General features: G+C 36.7%; 1 long non-coding RNA gene across 1 annotated transcript; it reads left to right on the forward strand.

Annotated features, from left to right (window-relative positions):
* The first annotated feature begins 2,705 nt into the window (after window positions 1-2,705).
* On the forward strand, window positions 2,706-3,793 carry LOC139084514 (uncharacterized). The gene is made up of 2 exons (XR_011541949.1): window positions 2,706-2,819; window positions 3,263-3,793. It is a non-coding gene; the product is annotated as an uncharacterized lncRNA (long non-coding RNA).
* Window positions 3,794-9,485: the final 5,692 nt, after the last annotated feature.

Raw genomic sequence — 9,485 nt, forward strand, 5'->3', positions numbered from 1 at the left:
GGTGATTGTACATGGAAGATGTATTTGTCCATCCTTGTCCGGCTCAGCTCACTTCAGACCAGGCCCTGCTTCCCACAATCAGAGCCAATGGTGCATTTTCCTTGCTTCTGATGAAAAGTAACAAGGACTTTTGGTTTTAGGGATCAGATTGGAGAGTGCTTCTCTTTGAAGCTTTCATAAAGCCGGCAAGAATTTCACACCATTGTGAGTGCGGCAGGTGAAGAATTTAACAGCTGGTGGGAGTGCAAATTAGAGCCAATTATAATTTGATTGACCTGCCTTGACAATAAAACTGTCTTCCCTAATTTAAAATGCCTAGCAGGATCCTCTCTGCCCCGGTAAGGTGGTGATTTCAAATGAAGAGCAGTTCAAACTAGGAAATTCTTTAACAATGCTGTGACAGTAATAAAGATTTATTTATGTAGCACTTTTTTCTCTTGGACTAAAATGACTATGTTCAAACTGAGGAATAGCATGCTATGTACAGGAATGAAAAAGGACCAGACTTGGCAGAAATGATTCTTGAGGATGGTGGCAGTAGAAATAGAAAATGCATGTAAATTTTGGAAAATGATGAAGAAAAGGAGAACTGTCTCAGTTGCAAAGTATAAGGCCAGTTGTCATAATATTTGTAAAGAAACCCAATGTAGAATTTAAAAGCACAGTGTTTGGAACTGTTTAACAATGACAAATGAGAACACCCTTTTTCTTCCTGTGTTTGATTCTAAAAGTTAATTTATTCCATCACCTTATTTAAATAGGTCAAGGAAGGGTTCAGACTCGAGTTCAGACTCAACCTGCTCATTCTCTATTTCTTATTCACACTAGCTTGGGTTTGTTTAACTATTTAAAATTTATAAGGAAAGAAATTGGTTGCTCTGCGTCTTCCACTTTGCTTTGAGTCAAATCTCTGGGTCATTTTCATTGACCTCTAACTCCGATGCAGGTGATCTGAAAGCCTCATGCTTCTGGCTCTTGGATGGCAGAACTTCAAGGAGCCAACTCCTGTCACCGACCAAGCAGAGATTGAACAGATCTATTCTGCAATCCCAACTCCGCCACTTAGGCCCTACTTGATCTGGGGCACATTACTCTCTGGGTCTCAGATTTTTCATCTGCAAGACGGAAACAATAAAACCTACCTTATGGGGTGTTGTGGTGATTACTGAGATATGACAAAGATTTGCTCCTTGACCAAACTCTAGCCAGGCTCCTTGGAGCCCTCTTCCTGACCAGGCCTTAACCTTGGCCTAGAAAGACTTGAACAAACATGAACATAGTTTCTAACAGCTTAAGGCTGATCTCTAGGTGACCCTAGCCCCCCTTAAAGGGCCTGCCTGAGAAGACCTGAGGATGCCCAAAGAATTTACTGTTGTTCCAGCCAACACCTGAAGACGGGGCCCCTGTCTCCCAGCCTTTGTGGGAGAGTAGGAGCCTAACTTCGATAAGCACCAGTTAGCAAACCAGATGGGTTTGGACCAAACCCTGCTTCCTGCTTTTTCTAACATTCACTTCCTTGACTCTGCTGAGCCCCTGTGCTCCCCTCTCCCTCTTCCTCTATCCTCCCTTTAAGACACTCAGTCACCTCTGTCAAAATCAGTTCAGCTGAGTTGAATTCAGTTCATGCCGAACTCTTTTCCCTATTGCAATAGCATGTTAGTTATTAAAATCTGTCTTTACTACATTAACTAGTGTCTGGCTTTGTCTATCTTTGACACATACCATATACAAAATGGCTCGGCATAATGTCTGGCCCAAGTAGCTCTGAGGAAGTGGTGAGATCCTCTGTCAACCTCTGTCAGGACCTGCTTCTCTTTCTCTCTATCACTGAGGCTGCCCAGCCTTCTTGCTTGCTTCTCTCTTCTTGCTCCCAGTGAACCTCTGCAATGAGTATGGGAGGGAAGATGGGGAGTGAGAAGTGCTTTTCTTGCCTCCTTGATATCGTGCTTAGAGTGAATTTCACTAAGTAACAGTGTTCCACCTGTTGATGAGGTTCTATAATACTAATATAACTTGGATCCATTGTATGTTAAACACACTTTTGCATTTGGCTTAGAAATTTCACCTGTTTTATTGTATAGTTTATATAAAAGTAAGCAATAAAGGTTAGGAAAATAGCTGTAACAAAGGCCCTGAACTTGACATCATAGCAAAAGGTATGGAGACTTTCAGGTTTTGGATGCATTGTATCAGTATGGATACAATCTGAGTTTCATTACCTTCAATTTTACGACAAGTAAAGTTGCCAAAGGGAACAGAAGCCTGAGTTCAAATCAATCAGCCTAATCTACAGACTTGTGGTTTATAGCAATCTGTATACTGCACGTAACTGAGCTTCATCTTAATGGTTACGAACCATCCGGAAGCTTCTATTTAAAAAGGTCAAATAAAGTGCATGGGCTTTGTGACAGTGTTATCTCTCCCCTTTTAAAATTAATTCTGGATATGGATTAGGGTTTCTGGAAGTCCAGTCTTTAAACAATGAGAGCTTTCCTCTATTATTAATGTGGCTTCCAGTGTTGCTTCGTAATAAAAAAAAATTACTACTAATAAAGATCTATGTAGTGACGGTTGTATGTATCCTTGTACTCATCCACGAAACTGAAATTTCTTGTGGGTAACACATCTGGTTTAAAAAAATTACTTATAGGAATATTAAATGGCAAGCCAGGATCCCAGTAACCAGGTCCTGGAGTGCAGCCAACCCCCAAGCAATGAAATAATGATTTCTGCAAGCAGGCTTGACTGGACTGGACCTGTGCAGATGATGGAGAGGAGCAGGATGTTCCAGCAGCTGCTGTCTGGTGAACTGAGACAAGGTGGGCAGACAGATGCCATAATGACCCACTAAAGAATAACCGCATGCAGTACAACATAGCTGTGAAACGTGGGGAAACAATGGCAGCAGATGGGCAAAAACCTGGCTCGCAGCAAGCAGGGAGAGGCAGCTCATTTATAGCAAAAAGCCCTGCATGGCTCAGGGAGGGACAGGAGTCCAGACCCATCCCAAGCCTGTAAATAGCAACAGGCCCTATAAGCAGCATTCATCCTTTTCAAATATTTATGGACTACTTGCTATGCATACCACACTTGCCTACATACTATGTGAATGCAGGGATGAAGATAGGCTTACTGACTTCAAGTTCAGAGTCTAGTGGACAAGCAGTGGGTTTCTGTCTACACGTTACAGAATTTGGGAATTATATTGTCACTGACATCACTGGCATTTAACATTCTTCAAATCTGGTTGTTCTTTTCCTAGATCTTGGATGACATAACTTCAAAACCAAAGGAGATGGAGTTATAGAGGAAAAGAAGGCTGCAAGCAAGATGTGATGAGCCACATCTCCAGCAACTTTGCTTCAAGATTGGCCAATAGCTAAGCCTGTTGAATGACAGTATTGTTCTTCAGTTTTAGTCACATGCACAGAGTTACCTCCCTATGAATACTCTGCAGGAAAGATGACCAGCCCTTATCTGAATTTTAGCTTTATCCAAAAAGATACCTGTGCGAGAAGGGGTGGGCATTGTAGTTTCCAAATGCAAGGGGTAATTCCATTCTGTGTGTGTGTGTATGTGTGCATGCACACACACACATGCATGCTGGATTACATCTTGTATTCTTTGGTTCCTGAGTAAACATTATTTACCATCATCATGGTCATCATCATCACTGAGTTGGCAACTAAAAACTAAACTAAAAAAGTCCTTTCCTGGCAGTTGAGTACTTTTAATAACTGGACACAAGCTATTGTTTATAATGAGTATTAAAGAGAAAAGAAGATTGAAGTACGATGTGAGTTCTGCTTAAATATGGAGACATCTTGGATTCTAGCTAGAATAGTTTGTAAGGGGTTATGCTGTGGAATTGTTGCTCCTCTCTGTTTTTTCCACACTAGAATAGACTGACATGACTTGAAATAGTTTGGCTGTAACCTATAGAGAGTGGAACATAGATAATCACCTATAAATCGATTATTGGAATAGCTGCACCTTGGCACGTTCTAGTTTGGCAGATTTAGTCTTCCTTTGGAAAATGAGTTCAAAGAGAGAAGCAAGCCTCATTCAATTTTATCTATCACGTTTTCTTGTTCCTGAGATGGCATGAAGACTTGGGATTATGGAGGCAAAATCTCTTGGAAGGCTCTCCTCTCTGAGGGACATGAGTAGTTCAATATGTTTTAAGCAGAGATTTCTGAAATAGAAAGATTCGATTGGAACCAGATATTGGCCAAACTGTGGAAAGTCTTAAATGCCTTAGCTGAACCTTAGCTGGTTTCATTTCCTTTATTATAATACAAGAATGGGAAATGGGAACCTTTAGGATGAAAGGCCTATATTTAAGTGTTATAACTTTAAAAATTCATGGTTAGTTGTAGATTTTGCAAAGAGATTTAAAGATGAGAACACCATACATTGGTTTATGAGAATGAGTATTATTGATGACAATAACTTGCGAACTCACAATGGGGAAAGGAGATTTACAAAAGAAGTTTTTCCTATGTAAAAACAGAAGATTGATGTTCCTGGTCGTGGAATGTAAATTCAGAAATTAGCCCATTATTTCACAACTGTTATAGAGATGTGACATATACTTCTTGGGAGCTTTTGTGATTTCTTTCCATCTTTAGAAAAAGGTATAGAATAACACTCATTTTAAAAATTATTTTTTGTCCTAGTTTCATAACATAAAACCATGGTAGGTGTCCAAAAGTGGCATAACTCGCCTGAAAAACAGCAATTATATTTGATCACTCATTTTTTTCATTCTTTTACCTTTCTTTCACCAACCACTTATAGAGCACCTTCTTGTTGTAGGGCATCATGCCAAGCACCCAAAAGAAGGAAACACACGATCTTTGGGGAGTCACAGTCTCTAGGAGAGAACAGAAAGTAAACAGCTGAAATATGATATGTAAGATTAAGGAGCAAACACTCTAGGAAAGACCCATCACGTGAGTCTGGAGCAGGGTTTCTCAATCTTGGCACTATTGACACTTTGGGCCAGATAACTCTTGTTGTGTGTGTGTGTGTGTGTGTGTGTGTGCGTTGGGGGCTGCCTTGTGCACTGTGGGGTGTTTAGTAGCATCCTTGGCCTCCACTTACTAGTTGCCAGTAGCACCCTCCCCAAGTCAGGAACATCAAAAATGTCTCCAGACGTTGCCAAGCATCCCCTGGGGGCAAAATGGCCCACCATTGAGAACCACTACTCCAGAGAATCATGCAGATTTTTAGAGATTAGAAAGATTTCTATAGATTTATTTAAAAATTATTAGTATTTAGGGGTCTGCCCAGTGGCATAGTGGTTAAGTTCATGTGCTCCACTTTGTCAGCCCAGGGTTCATGGGTTTGGATCCTGGGTGCAGACCTACACACTGCTTATCTAGTCATGTTGTGGCAGCGTCCCACATACAAAAAGTAGAAGATGGGCACAGACGTTAGCTCAGTGACAATCTTCCTCACACACACACACACAAATTATCAGTATTTATTATTTCACCCATTTTTTTTCCATTCAGCCAACATATGTTTATTTTAACAGTACTAGAAACTAGCATGGAGAGCATATAGTGAAGACTTTCTTTTTTTATAGGAGATAAAAGACATCAGGGACTCTGTGTGAAACTCACTTACCTAAATAGTTTATATATTCTTATGATTAAGAAATAGGGTAATCTAGAAAGAATATGGCATAGATTACAAACTCTATGAAGCAAGCATCAAATCTGTAGTTCAAAAACCTTTATTAAGGAATGATTTATATACCCTGAAGTTCACCCATTTTAAGCATATAGTTATATAAGTTCACTAAATTTGTACAGTTCTGTAGCCATCACCCAAGTCCGGTTTTAAAATATTTCCATCACCCCAAAAGTTCCCTTGTGGACGTTTGCAGTCAATATCTGCTTCTGCCTCCGCAGTCCCCTCAACCATTGATCTTCTTTCTGTTACTATCGTTTTGCCTTTTCTAGATATTTAATATAAATCATACAATATGGAATCATATAAGAGATAGTCTTTTCTGTCTGACTTCTTTCAATTAGCACAATGTTTTTCAGGTTTATTCACCTTGTGTGTTACCAGTAGTTTGTTCCTTTTAATTGCTGAATTGTATAGATAACCGTTTTTATTAATCTATTTACCAGTTGATAGCAGTTTGGATGGCTTCTAGTTCCTGGGTATTATGATTAACACTAGAATGAATCATCTCTGTATGGATATGTTCTCCTTTTCTTGGGTAGATACCTTGAGGTGAGGTTGCTGAGTCATTTGGTAAATGTATGTTAACTTTTAATAAGCTGTTAAACTGTTTTTCAAAGAGATCATTGCATTTTATATTCTCACCAATAATGCATGCAGTTTACAGTTTCTCCATTTCCTTATCAACACTTACCAGTGTCAGTCTGTCTGATTTTAGCCATTTCAGTGATTTTGCAGAGCTATCTCAAGTGTTTTATTTTTTTCTTAATGAGAAATGCTTTTGAGCATTTTTTCATGTGCTTCTTTGCCGTTTGTTTATATCTTTGGAGAGGTATCTTTTCAAATCTTTTGCGATTTAATTTTTTTATTTTATGATTAAGTTGGGAAGGTAATTTATATATTCTAAATAGAAACTGTTTATGAGATACATGCTTTGCAAATATTCTCTCCCAGTCCGTGGTCTCTACTCATTTTCTAATGGTGTCTTTTGAAGAGAAAAATTTTTATTTTGATGAAATCCAATGATGGACTTTTCCTTTTCTAAATGGTGCATTTGGTGTCTGTCATAAAAATGATTTGCTTAACCTAAGTCACACAAAGATTTTCTCCTAGCAATTTTATAGTTTTAGCTCACTCATATTTAGAGCTAACACCTATTTTGAGTTAACTTTGTGTTTGATGAGAGGTAAGGTCAAGGCTCAGTTTCAAAATATATGAATAACCGTTTGTTCACTATAATCTTTAGAAAAGACTATTCTTTCTCCATTGAGTTCTCTTGGAACTTATCTTGAAAATCTATTGACGTTGACTGTAGATGTTCTGGTCTATTTCTCTATTCTCTTGCATTTATGTATATGTCTATTCTTATACCTATATCATGTTGTCTTGATTATTGTAGCTTTATAGTAAGTTTTGAAATCAGTACACACACTAACAAGTTTGCTCTTCCTTTGTTTTTCAAAATTGTTTTGGCTATTTTATGTCCTGTGTTATTTCTACATAAATTTTCTATCAACTTGTCAATTTCTACAAAAAATACTTGCTGGGATTTAGATAGGAATTGTGTTGAACCTTAGGATCAATTTGGGGAGAACTGCCATCCTAATAATTTGAGTCTTTCAATACATGAATGTGGTATATCCTCCATTTATTTGTCTTCTGTAATTAACGTCATGCATTTCTTTTTGTTAAATTTATTCCTAAGTATTTTAGTATATTGATGCTTTTGTGAATGGAGTTTTCTTAACTCAGTTTTTTAATTGGTTGGCACTAGTATGTAAAAATGCCTGCATTCATTTTTGTATACTGATCTTATAACTGTGACATTGCTAAACTTGCTTATTAATTCTAGTAGCTTTTTTGAAGATTCCTTAGGATTTTCTACATACGAGATCATGTCTGTATATAAAGATGGTTTTATTTCTTCCTTCGCAATTTGTATACCTTTTATTTATTTTTCTTGCCTTATTCCACAGTGTTGAGTAGAAGTGGCATGAGTAGATATCTTTGTCTTGTTCCTGGTCTTAGCAGGATAGCATTCAGTCTTTTACTAAGTGTGATCTTAGTTGTAAGTTTTTTGTAGATGCTCTTTATTAAGTTGAGAAAGTTCCCTTTTATTCCTAATTATGTGAGGATTTTTATCATTAATATGTGCTGTTTCCTATCAAATGATTTTTCCGTATCTGTTGAGATGATTTTCCATTTATTCTTGACTCTATTTTAGTAATTTCTGTCTTTCTAGGAATCTTTATCACAATCTCAAGTTAATACTGATTTAATTTGAATAAAATATAACAACTTTACACTAGTAGAGCTACATATCCTTATCTCTCCTTAGTGCTTATGTCATATATGTTATATTAATATATGTTATGAACCTATATTGTAATATAGCTTTAATTCTATTACATATAGGTTATATATATAGGTTATACCTATATTATAGTGTAGCTTTAATTATGATATAATATAGCTATAATTACAGTATTATAATTATTGCTTTAAACAACCTTTTGTTTAATAAGGAAATTGCATGAAGAAAAATGTGTACAATCTTCGGTATTCTATATTTAGCCATATATTTACTATTTCTAATGCTCTTCATTCCTTCCCATGGAGCCCAGTTACCACGATCTGGTGTCATTTCCTTTCAGCTTGAAGGACTTAAACCTTAGTATTTATTGTAGCACAGGTGTGCTATCAAAGAATTTTCACAGCTTTTGTTTTTCTGGAAGTGTTTTTATTTCACCTTATTTTTGAAGAATAGTTTTACTGAATACAGAATTCCTTGTTGACACATTTTTCTTCCAGCCCTTAGAATTAGTTATTCCACTGCCTTCTGCCTTCTATTGTTTCTGACAGGCAGTCAGCTGTTAATTGCATCATTATTGCTTTGTACCTGGTGCATCCTTTTCTCTTGCCACTTTCAAGTTTTTCTCTTTAGTTTTGGCTTTCAGCAGTTTGACAATGATGTATCTATATGTAGTTCTCTTTGTGCTTATTTTATTTGATGACTTTGAACTTCTTGGATCTGTAAGTTCATATTTTTCCATCAAGTTTTGGGAAATTTCAATTTCTTCAAATATTTTTCTGTCCCTTTCCCTCTCTCTCCTCTCTTATTGGAGCGCCCATTATACACATGTTGGAATGCTTGACATTACCGGGCAAGTCTCTGAAGATTTGTTAATTTCTCTTCAATATTTTTCCCTCTCTGTTCTTCAGGTTCAATAATTTCTATTGATCTATATTTAAGTTTCCTCTTCTTTCTTTTGCCATCTCAAGTCTGCTGTTGATCCTATCTAGTCAACTTTTCATTTCAGTTATACTCTTCTAGAATTTTTATTTGGTTATTTTATATTATTTTTCTTTCTCCATAGAAATTCTTTATTAATTAATTGTTAGCATATTTTTCTTTAGCTCTTTGAACACAGTTTTCTTTAACTCTCTGAACCTATTTATAATAGGTATTTGAAACCTTGTCTTCTAAATCCAACATGTAGGTTCACTCAGAGTCAGTTTCTAATGACTATTTTTTCCCCTTTGAATATAGGTCATACTTACTTGTTTCTCTACATGTTTAGCAATTTTTAGTTGAATATTGGACATTTTATTTAATATATTTTAGTTACTCTAGATTCAGTTTTGTTTTATGGAGTGTTGTTACATAGATTAATTAATAAATTTCCTGCACTTACACTGCGGAATTTGTCTTTCTTATAGTGTGCATCTGCTGGTTCTCTGCCTATTTGTTTATCTTATTTTTATTCTTTAGCCTGGCTCACTGG

This window comes from Equus przewalskii, chromosome 7 (genome assembly GCF_037783145.1).
Source record: "Equus przewalskii isolate Varuska chromosome 7, EquPr2, whole genome shotgun sequence".
Taxonomy (NCBI): Eukaryota; Metazoa; Chordata; class Mammalia; order Perissodactyla; family Equidae; genus Equus; species Equus przewalskii.